Source organism: Caretta caretta, chromosome 13 (assembly GCF_965140235.1).
Source record: "Caretta caretta isolate rCarCar2 chromosome 13, rCarCar1.hap1, whole genome shotgun sequence".
NCBI lineage: Eukaryota > Metazoa > Chordata > Testudines > Cheloniidae > Caretta > Caretta caretta.
In genome coordinates, this window is record NC_134218.1 from 20,950,300 (window position 1) to 20,967,769 (window position 17,470).

Below are 17,470 nucleotides of genomic sequence, written 5' to 3' on the forward strand. Positions count from 1 at the left end.
GAAGAGTTATTTAATCCTTCTCCTAGCACAAGAACTAGGGGTCACCAAATAAAATTAATAAGCAGTAGGTTTAAAACAAACAAAAGGAAATATTTTTTTCACACAATGCACAGTCAACCTGTCGAACTCCTCGCCAGAGGATGTTGTGAAGGCCAAGACTATAACAGGGTTCAAAAAAGAACTAGATGAATTCATGGAGGATAAGTCCATCAATGGCTATTAGCCAGGATGGGCAGGGATGGTATCCCTAGCCTCTGTTTGCCAGAAGCTGGGTATGGGCAACAAGGAACGGATCACTTGATGATTACCTGTTCTGTTCATTCCCTCTGGGGCACCTGTCATTGGCCACTGTCAGAAGACAGGATACTAGGCTAGATGGACCTTTGGTCTGACCCAGTATGGCCATTCTTATATTCTTATGCAACACACACAGAGTTCCGATTCTGAGCATTTTAGGTAGTTAGTAGCTAAGCTCCGTGTGTGTGTGATATATATAATATTGTGTGTGATATTATATATATATATATAAACACAACATTTTTCAACTCAAGATCACATTCTATAAATACGTTCTAAATAGCGATATACATGAAAGAAGGGAATTATTTTGGTCTCTGAAGATGGCAGGATACATAGCAATGTCCTGAAGCTACAGAAGGAAGTATTTAGGCTAGTTCATTTTGGGGGAGAGGGGCAGTTCTTAATAAGTTGAGCAGTTGTGCAAGGGCCAGAGAAGATGGCAGATACACGTGTGGGGCAGAAATCTGAGAGCAGGTTAGATGAAGCAGTGCAGGAGGAAGTTGCAAGGGATTCTGCAAAATGCACGGGGCCAGGTTGGAAGCCCAGAATGATCTTTTCTGAGCAAACTTCTCTCTGACAGAAGCTTAAAGGGTGTGAGCCAACAAGTTCAAGTCTACACTGTGATGGTCATGTCAAGATAGAGAAATTAGATAAAAACAAAATACTCTGGCTGGAAGGTTGCAACGTAACACTACTTTATTTCTTAGAATTCAGAAATAACGCACAAGAACCTAAACAGAGAAAACGGGCTACTCCCTCAAGGTAGCCACGCACAACTCACTGCACCTTGCTTTAAAACAGACTGATGCCAATCAGCTGCACCTTTGCAGTCACATGCTTTGCTACAGAGCTCCCTAACCTGCAAGCAGGGTCAGGAACCCTGTCCATCTCCCTTCTCTTAAAGTGACAGCTTGCAATTCCAGCACTGCCTGGAATACACCACACACCTATACAGAGCCAAGGAGGTTCTGAGACAGTGTTCCAGTTGAGGAACCTCATCTCCACTTATGATTTCTGCAAAGTGGGATCAGATAGTAGTGGGTGTATGGGCCTTTGCTTTAGGGAGCTACCTACCCCTTAAATGGAAAATCCTTCCTCCTAATGGAATGAGTTCTGCTTCTGTAAGCCCCATGTCTTTATTATTAGATCTTGTCTTCAAAATAAACTCCTTTGTTTCTGAAAAAGCTGAGGTCGTCTGCTCACTTCCAACCTCTAGATCCAGGGAGCATAATTGTTTTTCTACAAAACCAAAAACCACTCACTTACACATTATTAACCTTTACTATCCTGAATAGCTCCATTGAAATCAATGGAGCTACTCAGGGTAGTAAAGTGGAGCGTACATGTAAACATTTGCAGGATCGGGGCCCTCATCCATAGCTAAAGAACCAGGAGTCAGGAGACCAGAGTTTTCTTTTGGACTCGGACACTGGGAGACCTTGGGCAGGTCACTTCTCCTCAGTTTTTCCTCCCCATCTGGGAAGTGAGGGTAGTATTTCTTTACTTCAAACATTAAGCTGTGCAAAGTGCTTGGACCCCTCAGGCTGAAGGCACAACAGGAACACAAAACAGAATCCTTGGGCAGGCCAAGAGACTTCCGTGGCAATGGCATCTCACAAGGGAGGCAAAGTCATGGCTTGCCTGTGCATGGAGGAAAAACAGGAGCCAGAGACCAAGGGAATAAGGGTCTTTTAAAAATAAATCATGCAGAAGAGCAATACAGAAAATATGATCTAGGAGACTGCTGTTCCTCATGATCTGGAATACTTGTTAATAACAATCGGACAGGGAAAGACAGAAACATTCCCTCTTGCCCCCAGTTCAGCCTTTTATTTTTTCCTACCTTTGTCTCAGGTGATTCAGGTCTCCCGCCACGTGTTCCCGTTACTAGATTCTGCCCTGCTAAATTCCATCTATGCGCAAAGGGAGGAGGAGACACGCGCAATGCAGGACAGGGACTAACCACACGGCTCGTTTTCCACCATTACATGGGCAGTCACAGTACCCAAGTCAGCTCAGAATTTCCCCTGGAAACAACACTTCCCCAAACGGAAAAAGACAGAGTCTCGTAACATGGTCTGTGCATAAGAGCAGGGATTTTTCCTAATCATTCTGAGTCACTTTCTTTTGGCCTGGTGAGCGAGCAAGCGAGCATCTGAAAGACAGACATAACGGGCCTAACTTAACCGTGCCGTAATGCAATGCAGTGTCCCTTTTCAGAGTCCCACAAGAGCCTAGTGTCAGAGTATTTCACTAGGACTTCCCCAGATCAGTGTGTAGTGGGAGGAGAAGACAGACAATGGGCCAAATTCTTTCTTCCTCTGCTGAAATCACTTACACTAGCTGTGAACTTGGCCCAGAGAGAATGACTCCTGGGAAAGACAATGGGCAACGGGAGTAGGAGGTGGGACTGACACTGTACTGCTCACACAGCAATTGGGTCCCCACAGGCGCTCATGGGTACAACATCACCACAACTCATTGAAATGGGCTTCAGAAAAGGGCCAGGCTTTTTACATGAGTAAGATCCGCCCCTGCAGTTGCACTAGTTAAAATACAGTTGAACAAGACCAATCATCCCCTTGCTTCAGGAGCCAACTCCCCACCTTGTGTCAGAGAACTGGTGTATGGAGGGGGGGGGGCGTGGAGAGGGGAAAGAGGCAGGTCTTCGTCTAAAGCACCCAGCAATGGCCACTCCGACACGGCTAGACCCACGGTTACTTGTCACCTCTGGAGACACTTTCTGATCTGCTTAGGCCCCAAACAGGCAGCAGGAGTTTTGATGCCCTTGTTTCAGACTCCTGGGGGTGTTTCTCCCCCACCCCATCCATTCACAAGTGGGGCACACTACAGCAACCCTACTCTCAAGAGAGTCCTTGTCTATCTTCAGGGACTTCATTGGGAGAGAGTCCCCCCGAACTTTCCCTTCCCCCACCCACTTTGAACCACTGCCCCCACGTCACGAGCCCCGCCGGCAGGCTCCAGCTGAGAAAGCCGCCATGCTGGGCTGGCGTACCTTGGAGCCTATGTCGGGAAGTTGCCTAGGAGAGCAAGAAGCTAGCTGCAGCACACTAGCCAGTGTAGAAGGGTATCCGGCGTCTCCAAGTCAGGGACTATCCAGGCCAAGAGTCTAGGACACAAATTAGCCTCTAGAGGGAGGGCTCCACCCCGAGCACCTTTAAGCCAAGGCACAAACAGTGCACTTGTGAGAGTCCTGAGTGCTGGAAACCCCCATCCCTCCACGGGTTTACCCCTTTGAAAAAGGGGTCCCACAGACTCGTGCTGAACCACAGCCGGCACTGCTTTGATGAGGCCTAATTTGGCCTCGCGCTCACGTGGGCTTTGACTGCAGAGACAGGACGCACAGACCAAAAAAGGAAGTGTCGTAGGGCTCTGCCTTTCGTTCTACTGCTCAGCTGGAGAGAGGGAAACAACGGCACATACGGGGCCACTGGCCAGGAGGCACAGAAGAAAAGTCAGTCAGACAACAGGCTCAGAGTGGGGCAGAATTCAGTGGTGTGGTGGGGGAGAGGTGAACAGCTCAGACCTGTCCTGGGTCCTTCTTCCTTTACTTACACTACATACTTCCCAAGGTCTCCTCTGCCCCGTGTTCAATCCCATCCCCCATGCCACCAGCTCAGCTCCCCTTACACTGGCCACCCCTACCGATCAACAGCAGGTCCTCTCTTGGAGCCCAGCCTCCACTGGCAACCCAAACTAGGAGGAGGGGCGACAGAGAGAAGGACTGAATGGCAAGTTCACTCAGGTGTGCTTTTTATAATGCCAGATTTGTAAGTCCTATATGAGGGGCAGGCAGCTAGCCCACCCTCCCATCCCCCATTCCTCTCCTCCCAGGAAACCTCCACCAGTTACACTCTGTAGGATCACAGCATAGATAGGGAAGGGCCATCAGATCAAAGTACCAGCAGCAACTGATACAGTGAGCCTCAACATTCCTTGGATGCCCACTGGCTTCTAAGCAGGCCCAGTGCCCACTGTAAGGTAGTGCCCCAACGTCACTCTTCCCTGCTGGAGATGCTGCCAAAAACATTTTTCTTCCTTCCCTCCCTGTGCAAAATAGAAGTCATGCTGAGTCGTCGAATCAACCTTTGGAGAAAGAGCTGTGTCTCTGAAAGAGCGAGAGGCAACACCCACCCTCCAGCTAATGGTGGCCCACCAAGAGCTGGCTGTGGGCAATCAGAAGCCACACTGGCAGAAACCTGACTGCCAATAGCTGGAGGTAGCCACGCTTCCACGCTCAGGCAAAGACAGGGTTAAAATTCCAACCTCTGCCTACAATCCAGGAGGAAGCAGCAGCAGTGTTGTGAAAGCCAGCTGTACAAGGAGATCTCCAGCCACCCCCTTCTGATAAAACCAGGAGGGTCAATGCCTATTCATTAGTCTAGCAAAGGAATTTGTATTGCTAAAAAGAGTGGCACAGGGGAGGCCTGGGGGAAAGGAGTTATTAATGACCTGTCAGGGAATGTGCTGTGTGCAAAGGTCTCGGAGTTAAGGAGAGATCAGACACACTCTGCCAGGCGGGGGAGAGAAAGAATGAGCCACGAAAGAGAAGGGAGTAAAGACAGGCTGCAGGGAGGAAGGAGAGAATACAGCTAGTTGAATCTACTGCCGGTTAGCCTAGAGCCTCCCGGAGGCTGGCTCCTCCGCTCCCTCCCACAGCTAGTTCCAGCTCTTCTAGCCTTGTTAAATGAGTTACTGGGCTTAAAGGAAGCTACCAAGCTGAGAAGCTTGTAATATCAGCCCCAGCAGGAAACAGATATTGGACACTTCCCTGGGGAGCCTTTAGTCCTAGCCACAAGATCAGAACTGTGCCAACTTCAGTGTGGTTGCAGCTAAACATGGCTGCTTTCACCTCATGAGAGAGGCCTTTTGCCTTGTGAGCATGGCAGGAGACAAACATCTGCACAGCACCACGGTCTCTGCACTGGTATCTAGTAGTTTTCCAGGCTCCCACTATGCTACAAAGGAGATCTGCTTGGATAACTGGAAGCTGCAAACATGGGTCCAAGCTTCAGGTGCAAGAAGGAAGCTGACTAAATCATCATCCCCAAAGCTGTTACTACAGCCTACCTGTATTGTGGTAGCACCTTGGAGTCCCAATCCTGACGCAGGAGCCCAGTTCACACTGCACCATACCACATATGAACAAAAAAGATGGTTCCTACCCCAGAGAATTACAGCCTGTCTCATATGGGTTCCAAACCACGTGCAGAGCCATACAATAAGGACACAGAGAAGCAGATTGTGTGGGGAGAGAGGGAACAAAGTGTTGTCACTTTTCAGGAGAGGGACCAGAATCTGTTGACTTGTACATTTCCTGCCTCTCACGCCCATCCTCCCCCAAAACAAAAACCCTCTTGCTTTTCACATCATTTCCCCCAGTTTAAAAAAACAAAACGAACAATGGTAGCGCTACATTGTCATGGGGAAAAACGTATTTGTGGTTCCAGTTCACATCTGGTTTGTGAGCAATTAGGATCTCACAGAATCTTTAATGTGAAAGCCCCCCATCCCCTCTCCATACAAAGGTGAAGTGCAAAAGCAGCCAGCATTCGCAAACGCTTGCTCCTGGCTGATTAGACACGGTAGAATAAGGCAGGCTTTTCCGCAGCTGGATTAGCACAGAAGGCAAGTTCAGGCCTGCTGGAGCTCTCTGATGATTTCAGCTCAAGGGAAGAAATCACAATGGATGAGTTTGAGGCCATTGGTGGGATGAGTTTAAGGCCTCAGCTGTGTCTCCAACAGGCCAGTTAGAACTAAAAGCATCACGCCCAGTTTAGCACAGTCAGTCATGTCTGCTCTGGAAGTACCAGCTGATATGAAGACAAACCAAACCAATAGCTGCACTTTTCTCCACACAGCTTCCATAGGGCAGCAGCCCATTGCACTCGGCACCGAACCACACATATTACTCTGGCAGGACCAGGTTATGTGCGTCATTCCCACGCACGCTGCACTGTACCTGACCTGGGACCTAGCTAAAGTCCACCCCGCTAAAGGTACCTATTGCCTCGGGATCTAAGTGCCTCTAAGTAGAAGATTTCGCTTTCACTTTGTGATCTGTTGAATAGTCACTGCAGAACTCTCAGACCCTCTTCTCCCCTCTGCCCAAAAAGGAAAAGGGTCTTACCTCAATGTGTCCAGCTACAGCCTTTCTACAGGGGTGGAGTGGCCGTATGTGAAGTCACCTCAGCTCTTCAGGAATCTGAGACACAAATAAAGTGAAAGGTTACCACACAGAGTTCTCAACATGCTGCTCACTGCATGCCTCATAGGCAGTGATGCTGCCTGGGCACCTTCCCAGCACAGATAGCCCCATGCTTGCAGCTTTCAGTACTCCAGCTTGAGATCAGTTTCACACCTCCTCCCTTCACCCCCGCCCTCCCATGAAGGGGGGCTTCCCATCAGCCTCCCCATCTGGCCAAGAGGAGCTTATGGGAAGGGCTAATCAAAGCCAGGGAGGCTGTGATCTCCACCCTCCTCACCTTCCCCAAGAACTTTCTAGCTTGGGGGGTCTCTGAAGTCCACAACAGCCAGCCAACTTCTGCCTCTCTGATCGGTCATGTGTAAAGAGGGGACGATTCTCTGCTCCACTTTATCAAGATCAACAGGGTAAGGAAGGGGAGGTTGTCTGTGGCAGCCCAAGGCTACCCAACGTGAGCGTCTGCCTGAATGGGTGTCTGCATTGTCACCAGTGTAAGAAACTGCTCCCTGCATGAGCCAGGTGGGCCAGCGCAGTACCCAGAGCTGCTGGGTCTCTTCAGAGGAACTGTGGGTTTCATCTCAGAGCGTTTAGACACAGATCCGACCCCACCCCGCAACTAGCCTGCACAGAGCAGCCTGAGCAGCCCTGTGCACGGATGCAGGTTTCCTACTGGGCAGGCTGGGCAAGGACATCATAGTGCTTGTGAGAGATGCCGCAAGTCCTGCCCCCAGAGAGAGCACAGGTAGCAGCAGAGCAGATAGGCCCAATATGCCATCCAAAACCCCTGAGTGAACTGGAGGCCTTAACTCAGGTCTTAACTGGTTTCTACCACCTAGCTTCCATTTGTTGACCATGCTCAGGCTCTTGGACCCCTTTCGGCTGAATTTATTCTAGTTTGAAAGCAAATCTTTTCAGAAGTGTCACCAGTACTCTCACAGACATGGTGTGTGTCCAATCTCATCATTTCCACAAAGGTCACCCCCTGGAGTAGTCATTAGTTGGAATTCCACATTCAGAGAGTTATTCCTCTAACCCTCACCCCCCAACAGGGGCACAAAGAGTTAAAAAAATAAATAAATCCACAAGTCACTCATTTTGTACTTCTATAGCAGCTTTCAGAAGATCTCAAAGCACCACACACCTCTTCAATCCACAGGAGAGGAGGGGGGATATACAGAGAATATTTAAGCTACCCTGAAATGCAGCCACTTCTGGGGTGAACACAGCAGCTATAACAACGCTCAACAATTTAAAACTTAGTGGAGGTACAACAACACTACCTATATGAAAATTTAGGGGAAACTCAGACTATAACTACTGAATTTGGGGTTTAGCTAGGGCAACATCCTTACTCAAAGTGCTATGGGATCTTTTGTCATGAGAAAATGGCCAGGCCCATGATTTCACATTTCATCCAAATGACAAAACCTGTATAAAAAAAACTAGTGTAGACAAAGCCAGGAAGTGCCATTGATGTTAGCAATGGCGAGTGCACTAGAATAGATCAGTCACTGGTGTATTTAAATTGGCTCAGAGCTGGGCTCAATACCAGTGGCTGCCTGTATGTTTTACCTGGGAACTCCCACTAGCAGAGCTGCACAGGTCAAAGGTTTTAGAAAGAATCAGTGTAGACAAGGACCAAATGAGAGCACACAGTGATCCTGAGCATCTAAGATTGCCTTTGAGATCTTCCATAAAAGACCTGACCCAGGCCCCGCTTAGCTGGAGAATTAAAAGGATCCCAAGACAAGGGGGTATGGCAAAGGCTAAAGTCGTGGGATTTTTGTTTTTGTTTTTTAATATTCTGTTGCACTGGGGTGGATATGAAAAAAAAAAAATGGATTTTTTTGCCAGGATCTATGCAGACCCAGCCAACCAAACATCTCCTCCCAGTCCCACTGGGGTATTTTGGCTGGCAGTTTGAGTACGTTGGTTAACATGCTGCAGATGCTCTACAGTGCAGTTTGATATCTCTCCCTTCTCCCTGCTAATAAGTTTTGACACTATTTTTAGTGAGGTTGATTAGGATAACAAGCAGCATTTGATTGACAGCTCTCTAAGACAGAACAGTTTGTAATTTGTACTTGACTAATATTTGCTAGAAATAATTGCACAGCAGGATGCATGGATTTCAAGTTAGTGTCTCAACTCAGGACTGCAGTACATACAAATAAGATTCCCTTCCCACATCCATACTCCACTGCAGTTGACAGGTCTTCGGAGGCTGCATCCCTTGGCTCTGTCTGATTCCGTTAGAGCCACAGTGAAGTTCTGGAAAGGGAAACTTCCTAGTTGCACTTTTTTTGGCTGATGCTTAGTATTTTATTTTTAAAGACAGTATTACAGTTTCACTGCATTTAGCAAGATGGTTGACTAGTCTGAATCACATTACAAAAAACCCTCATGGCTTGAGCTGATCAGCGTGTCGGATCTGATGACGTGCCACCAGTGAATGAGGTGATATTAAAAAAATTCCACCAAGACACCGAAGAAAAAGCATCCATGGGAAAAGAGATGGATTACAGGTCTGGTCGGGAAGATAGGCAAGGTAGTAACAATTCAGGCACTGGACTAGGACTCTAAAGATTTGGAGTGAAGTCCTAGAGCCACTGAAGTCAGTTGGGCCAGGATTTCATCCTGGGTTCTATACCCATCTCTGCCACTGACCTGCTGTGTGACCTCTTGCAAGTTACTTCCCCTCAGTTTCATACCCTCCTACCCTGCGTCTCGTCTGGATTGGTAACTCTTTGGGGCAGGGGCTGCCCCACACCAAGTCCATTCAGTGCCTCTAGGTGCTCCTGTGGTACACAATATTACTAAGGGTGAGAGGACGGCAAAGGAAGGAAAGAAGTTACAGTAGATAATATTGAAAACCCTAGACGAGCTGTACAACACCTCCCACCCCAGCAGTGCTGAAGCCTCTATATGAGTACATAAGTATTGCCTACACTAGCTTTCCATGGTCTCTGTTTGGCATCAGCCACAGTGGGAAGTGTTTGCGAAGTTTGTCTAGCATAGACCAGGCTAATCATGTTCTGGAAGCGGACATCCTTAGTGCCTCTAACTCCTGGGTTAGGTGGGCTCACTCCAGGGCAGATGGTAACACCTTTTCAGAATTTCCCACTTACTAGCATTGCACTGTCCACTCTTTACAGGTCAGGTTGGAGGTGTGGAAACAAATTTTTGCACCATCCTGTCTGGGGATTTTGAGAAATTATGGACTCTTCTTTAGGCTCAGAGGAAGCCAGTGTACAGAATATTGCTTCGTGTATCTATGGTGCCAAGTGACAAAAGCCCATCCCAAGATCTCAAAGCACTGGAAAAAGTTCCCCCTCCCCCTTTTTTTTAAAAACAGAAGGGGAAACAGAGGCAGTGAAATGACTTGCCCAAGGTCACACACTACATCAATGGCAGAGTTGGGTTCAGATCAGCACCCACGGCCCTTGAATTCAGCCCAGCAGCTGTCCACCAGACCATGCCACAGATGTAAGTTGGTCTATGTTGAACTTGAAAGACCTCCATTCTAATTAGGGATGGTCGATAGGCAGAGCAATACTAACAAATAATGCACGCACGTCCCTAGCACCTTCCACCCAAGGATCTTAAGCACTTCAAACTAGCGGATTAGTCACCACCACCAGGTTTAAGCACGATCCACATTTTACACAGAAATCTACTGAGGCACAGACAGGTTAAGAGACTTGCCCAATATCACAGTAAAGCAGTGATGGCGCCGGGATTAGAACTTGAGTCTTGTGCTCTAACCAGACAACCATGCTACCACCCTGCCTGGCATTAAGACATCAGAGCCTGCTCTGCCCATCTTTACTCTGCCAAACAGTGGCAGCTTGCAATCCCCTATTCAAGAGGCTTAAAACGGCCAGCTCCCATAGACACTGTTGGAGGAGCAGGAGGGAAGCGAGATACCAAGTAGCGAAGGAGTTCGTGATCCATGAGAATTGCCCTTTCCTTGGAGCTCCGTAGCATTTTCCAGCAGCCAAGAGGAACATTTCCCTAACGTCCAGTTCCAGGTTTTCACCACAGCTCTTCCCTCCATCCACTACCCTCCGCCCACCCCAAGCTGTGGCACTGATTAAGACCAAACAGGGGGGAGGGAGCTGGAGGGGGAAGCAATGGATAAGCTGAGACATGCAATTCCTGCCCTCAGGAGACAGACCAAGACAGATCTTAGCAAATGGCCTCCCCCCCCCCCCCAAAAAAAAAGCAATTAAAAACAAGGCACTCCACTGCGTAGTTCAGCTTGGTTCAGATCATGGTGCTTAGACAGCACTTCCTCCTGCCCTCCCCTCATGGCAAATCTGGAAGGCTGTGGGGTTGTTAATTGAATGAGCCACAGGACGTGAAAAGAAAGCGTTGGCATATGGAGAGTAAAAATTAACTGTCCGGGAACGCCCCCAGACCTGGCCAGCGCTGCTTCCACTCCTTTGGATCGGCCAGCCCAGAGGCCCCGGAGCAGCTGGCGTTTCGGTTTGTGCTCTGCATCCCATCTGCAAGCCCATCACCGCATTTGTTCTAGAGAGATTCCGTACACGTGGCATGGAGCTTCCCGCCAAGGAGATGGACGCACTGAGCTGTATTGTGCGCTCCCCTCCGACAGGCTATGGGAGCAACGGTTATAGCCCCAGGAAGGAGAAATGGTGGAGAGGGTGAGAAAAAGAGCACTTTGAAGGGAAGATCTCACTAGCAAATCCATGGCCATTGGCTAGGTGTGTTGTGGTAGCACTTAGGAGCCTCAGTCATGGTCCAGGACCTGCACAAACATGAACAAGGCAGTCTCCACCCCAGAGAGCTTGCAAGAGACCCCAGGTGGATGCAGACACAGCGGAACCTAGAAGTTCTGGTGTGCAGCATGCGGATAACGGTCACTAGTGGGGTCAAAGCTTCCTGCTCCAAAGCAGTACCCCGCCACCTGAACCTAGGGGAATCTCCACTTGATGGTAACAGAATGGGGCCTATGGCACAGTCAAGAGGGCAGCAGTCTGCACTCACACACTACAGCATGTATTCATCATGGGGCGAGAGGCTGGCTAGGTGCCTACGGGTCTCATCTGGTGCCTCCTACAGAGCCCACAGGGAAGAGAGAATTTCCCGTACAAGTTGAGAGCCACCCCACGGTGGAGCAATGAAAGGGAGAGTCTCCCAGCAGTTTATACTGACCCAGGATCTCCTGCCCTGAATTTCCCCTGGAGCTGCTACCCCAGGAGTTTAAAAGGGGCAAGAGAATGACCCCAGTGACTTACATCTCCCTTGGCAGAGTGACACTTCACCAGCTGCAGCCCGAGGAAATCCAGCTGCATTGAAGCCAGCCTGTCTCCTTGAGAAAGACTCGCCCGCCCACCACTCCCAAGTAGAGAGGCTCCTTGTACCCAAATATCTCAAGGCCAGAGTGCTATCAGTGTGGCTTTTACAGCTTTCCAGACTGGTGGTGGAGGGGAAACAGTCTCCTTTCCAGAAGGGCTAAGGAGGAGAGAGAGAGAGAGAGACACAGACAGACCATGTTACCAGACCAAGATCTGGAGATACCACATTCTTGTTTCTCTTACAGGAGAGGCCTTGGGAAATAGTGTCATCAAAGCAAAAGTCCCAAAGCACTAGGAATGGTGGGGATTAGGCCCCATAAAGGATGGGATCATGCTCCTCCCTTTGGGGTACTGTACCTAGAGCAGCTAAGCTTACTGTACCTAAGAGGCCGGGGGCGTGAATCCTAGCACTAGTATGCGGATCCTATGCATAACATGAAAACCCTCTCCCCTCATTACTGGCAAGTGCAACCTGTGCCTTCAGCCTATGCAGAACTGAAGCTTTCTGCTAACCAAAAGTCCATGTTTCTAGCCCCCAAGGGTTGCCAGGGACACTTTATATATGGGAGCCAGGTGTGAACGGATGTAGCATTGCCTTCCTGAATCAGCAGATAAGCAGCTCTAGTGCCTCTGCTGCAGCCTGGGAAAGCTCTGAGCAGCAGCAGAGTGAAACCTTACCAATGTCTTGCTGTTGTCATGGCTGCTATTCAGAAGAACCCTGTAGGCAAAGGGTCAGTTCCACTTGAAACTAAACACCCAACAGTAGCTAAAGCAGGCACTGGAGATGACCTCTAAAATGCCACGGCATTAGCAAAGACACCGCCTATTACAGCAGCCAGGGAGTGCGAAATAGAGATGGAGAAACCCTCTGCCCTCCCCAGGGCTGAGGAGATCAGGGAATGAGACCACCCTCAACCTTTCCAGTTGTTGGGAGACAGTGGGCAGAGAGGAAGTTTTTGAGTTAGCACACACTTGCTAGCCCCGAAGAGGATGGAGCCCCCAGTCAGGGTCCAGGGCCAGCACCCTGGTAAGAACTGCAGCATCTCCAGAGGTGAAAGTAAGCCGGAATGCCCCGGCACAGCGTACCGGTAAGAGCCGGTGCGCCGTACCGGGACCGCCTTTCCCAGAGGGCAGTTTAAAGCCCTGGGGTAGCAGCGGCGCTGTGGCGGGGATTTAAAGGGCCCCGGAGCTCCAGCCCCCACTACCCTCCCCCACCGGGTCCCTTTAAATCCCCGCCTGAGCCCTGCTTCCCGAGCCCTGGGGTAGCAGTGGCAGGGATTTAAATGGCCCTGGAGCTCCAGCCCCCGCCGCCGCTACCCCAAGGCTCGGGCAGTAGGGCTCAGGCGGGGATTTAAAGGGCTCAGGGCTCCAGCAGAGCCCCAGGCCCTTTAAAGCTGTGCCAGAGCCCAGAGCCCCGGGGTAGCGGTGGCAGCCGGGAGCCCACAGGGCTTCTCAGTGATTTAAAGGGCCCGGGGCGCCGCTGCGGTAGTGGCAGCTGGAGCCCTGGGCCCTTTAAATCGCCCCCGAGCCCCGGGGCTCCCAGCCGCCTCTGCAGCTGGTAGCTTGGGGGCGATTTAAAGGGTCCCGGGCTTCCAGCCACCACTACCACAGCTGGAGCCCTGGCCCTTTAAATCAAGATTTAAAGGGCCTGGGGATTTAAGGCCCTGAGGCCACGCCCCCTGCTCAGGACTCCGGCATACCGGTTAAGTCCTCTAACTTACTTTCACCCCTGAGGATCTCCCTCTTGCCCACAGCTTTTTTGTGAGGGGATGGAGAGAAAAGAGAGACTTCTCACAAAGGCAGAGATTGCCTCTGGATAGAGCTGGCTGGGAATTTGACAAACTCCTCTTCACTGAAAAGTGTCAATTCTTCCACACTGAAATTGACCCTGTTTCACAAACAAACCATCAGGTGACTTGGAAACTTTTTGGAAAGGAAAACGTCAGAATGGGAGGCTTTGACAGCTTGGTTTTCTAGTGAATGACTTCATTTTGAAACTTCAGTAAATTAGACTAAAAAATAAAAGCAGAGATGTTTTTATTGATCCAAATTAAAAGCTTATTTTTGGATTTTCAGTGTGAGGTTGAGAGTTTGTGTCTCAAATTTGAATGGTTTCAGATATCTCAAGATGTTCACAGGATGGGAAAATAATTTCTAGCCCAGCTCTACCCCTGTACAGTAGGCTCTGGCTAATAGGAGCAGCTTCAGCTCTTTGGTTAACTGATGTCTGGGAAGTTTTGAGCACTGATCAGATGGCTGTAATGCTAAAGTCACATGCTGTAATACTAAAATTAGAGCAGTTACATCCCCCTGTCTCCACATCCCTGGGATGGGAGATGCGGAAAGAGAACAGTGTGCATGACTACTAGCTAGGCCCTGTTCAGAGCCTAATTCTGAAGGCAAGTACAGACAGTCAAACGGAGACAGGCTTTCCCTTCAATGGTTTGCAATACCAGAGGTTAATAAATGCATGTGCCTCATGCCAGACTAAGAAGGGAGTTTTTAGGCTGGCAAGAGGGACAGAAGGGACTATGGCTAAGTTACACTACAAGAGCTATGTAGACATTTCCTACACCGCAGAAGGAGGTTTTTACTGTCACTGTAAGTAATCCAGCTCCCTCAGTGGCCATGGCTAGAGGAGTGGAAGAATTCTTCCATTGATCTAGCCACATCTATGCTGGGGTCCCAGGGTAGCATAGCTCTGGCTCTCTGGGGTGTGAATTTCCCCACCCCAAGGAATGACATAGCTAGGTTGATCTAAATTTTAAGTGTAGTCCAGGTCTCCATGGAAGAGCGAGTGAAAGTACAAGTCTTACAAGTCAGAGTCTGAGGCAACAGATTGGGGGCAGGGCGGGGGGAATGGTATTTCTCACCCACACTCTCAGCATGCAAGAACTATGCAAGAGAGAGTTCCAAATGTTGCTTGGCCGATCTCTTCTGTTCCATCCCTAAATCTTGAACTTTTGCCTGTTTGGGTCTCAGTCTTCGCAGAAGAGAGAATTGCCTGGAGCAACTCTAGCCTGTCAAAGTGGACAGTGTGTAATTAAAGGGCAGGATTTCCGATTACAGGTTGGCATGGTGCCAATCCCCCCAGTGTAGCTCTTACAACATCCAAGGCAGTGGCTCCAAGGCAAGAGACATTTTTAGGTCTTCTGGTCTTGCAGGCCATTTGTTAGGGGGAAGTGTTGCAACTGGAAACTTGCTATCCTGTTCCAGAATGCAGTTGGGGTTAACAGCTTTCAGCATCAGTCCCTAACATTTCAGGGTCTCTCACCTGCCATGAAGACATCCGAGTGCTTGGAGTCAAAGACATTGGATGGTTCTCAACTAAATGCTTGTATCTAAGCTGCTGCCAAGACCTTTGGGCAAGTTTAGATCCACACTTTGCAGCCCATAACCAGGGGAAGGGCCACACCAGCCCCATCACAGTAAGAGACAAAACCACATGATAGGTCAAAGGGTTCTCATGCCAGAGTCATCTGTAGAGTGGGTTGTTCCCAACCTCTCGCGCATCATCATGATGGCTAGCTCAGTCCAACAGGAAGGATAGGCCAATAGTTAATTTGCTGCCTGGGTCTTGGAGACCTGGTTCAATTACCTGCTCCACGACAGACTTCCGACGTAGCCTTGGACAAGTCATTTAGTCTCTGTGTCTCAGTTTCCCAAAATGGGGAGGACTAGCACTGCCCTGCCTCCCAGGGGTATTGTGGGGATAACCGCATTATAGATTGCGAGGCCCTCAGTTACTTTGGTGATAGAGGCCATGCAAGTACCATAGATAGAAGATCACATTGCCTCACTAGGCACACAGGGCTGATGAGACTCCACTCTGACCTTGTCAACTGACTGGCAGGGATGCAAATCTGTGCCAAGAAACATTACAAACCACGTCATAATGTTCACAGCATGGCCAACCCCAGGCATTCAAAAAATTCATGAGTCAGGCCCCAAAATACCACAAGGTGTTTAGAGGAAAAATTGCTTCTTTCTCTTTACACGCTACAGGCTCAGACCCGAAGGCACTCAGGGCACATACCAGCTTTTCTCCAAAACCATAACGGGCTAGAAACTTTATTTTTCAAATGCAAAGTGATTCGGGGAGACTCTGCTGACTCCAGGAGCTAGGGCTTAAAGAACACACCAAACATTACAAGGCTCACAAAGCCGCAAAGGTGGGCAACAGGGAGTTAAACAGCCAGCTTCCTTATGAACCCCACCATTCCCTGTGCTGCTGCCTGGAGCGAGAGCTCTGCTTTCGGTAATGTTCAGCAGTTACCCAGCGAAGATGCGAGTGAAGGAACTCCATTCATTAGTCATTCCTGACAATGCAGCTTTCCTCCCCCATCCCTCTTAATCCAGCTAAAATTTCTCCAAGATAAAAGAAATAGACAGGGTGGGGGAATATGGTAAATTACGCTCCTGGAGCTGTCTCACCTCCCACAAGACCCAGACTAGTGTATTAAAGACCCAGACCCACCCACCAGTCCTGTCAGCTCCTGTTAAATTTAAAACCATCTTAATGAAAGCTACATAGCCAAACCTAGCAGGGGCCAATGGGTTATGGAAAGGGATAATTAAAATTAAACAAGCAAATTCACTCTATCCCCTTCCCCACGGAGGGAGAAAGAGGGGCATTCAGAAATGGGAAGGAATTAAATGCCTTAAAAAAATAAGACTGAAGATTGAACCAAGAGTTTTGGATGCTTTATCTGACTAAGCAAACCGTGAGCACAAACACACACAAATCTGCATAATCAGGCAGCAACAGATTGGAATCTTCCTCTATTGCATGAGCAGGTGTCGTCTTTGTAGGTTCTGGGCCAATCCTGGCAGTTATTTTGGCTTGTCAAGTAAGTTATGAAACTACTTGCCTAGGCAGGCAGGGTTCCATGTAAGTTATCTGTAAACACCCAGCACTGACTGCAATTGGCAGAGACCCAAGTGAAAACAAGAGGCAGGGAAACATGCACTATCCTAATCTGGAGGAGGGTTCCTTTCCCAGCAGGAATTTGTGGAATGAGAGTCTCAAAGCATGGGCCAGGTGCGTAAGACTCAGAGGGAGAGGAAAGGGCTTTGAGGGGCTCATAGGAATTTTATTGTATGCAATATTGCCAAGCCCATACAAGCAAAGATTATTAGCTCAGATCCTAAAGGTCATGACATTTAAAAAACCTGGGGGATGCTTTCTGCTTTTTGAGCCCTGAGGGGTTAGAATCCTAGTAGGGACGGCAAGGGGCATCTAGTCTAACCCCCTGCCAAGTTGCAGGATTTGTTGTGTCTAAACCATTCAAGACAGATGGCTATTCAGCCTCTTTTTGAAAACCTCCAGTGAAGGAGCTTCCATAACTTCCCTAGGCAGTTTGTTCCAGGGTTATGTTTTGAGCTTTACTCCACAACCATGCAGGCTAGAATTTTTAGGGGTTTGGGGGCAGGGGGAAGAGGCAGGAATACAAGATTCTCATATCCCATGACTCCAGGAGCTGGGTGTTTTTTGTTGGTTTGTTTGTTTGTGTTTAAGAGCTCTGGGTGGCTGGGGCTTGCACAGAAGGGCTGTGCACACCTGGGAAGCAAGGATAAAGGGGACAGCTGGAGCCCCGCCATCGCATTCCCTCCCCGCCCCCCC

The 17,470-nt window shown here is 49.1% G+C and overlaps 1 protein-coding gene across 4 annotated transcripts in view; it reads right to left on the reverse strand.

The window, feature by feature from the left end:
- SRC (SRC proto-oncogene, non-receptor tyrosine kinase) overlaps positions 1-17,470 on the reverse strand; it is a 72,819-nt gene that overhangs the window by 32,405 nt on the left and 22,944 nt on the right. For 3 of the 4 annotated variants that reach the window (XM_048819443.2, XM_048819440.2, XM_048819442.2), the window contains exon 2: positions 6,452-6,526. The gene's annotated coding sequence lies outside the window, so the exon portion shown is untranslated. Of the gene's footprint in view, positions 1-6,451; positions 6,527-11,787; positions 11,910-17,470 lie in introns of those variants that run through there. The other variant, XM_048819441.2, reaches the window with a different exon arrangement.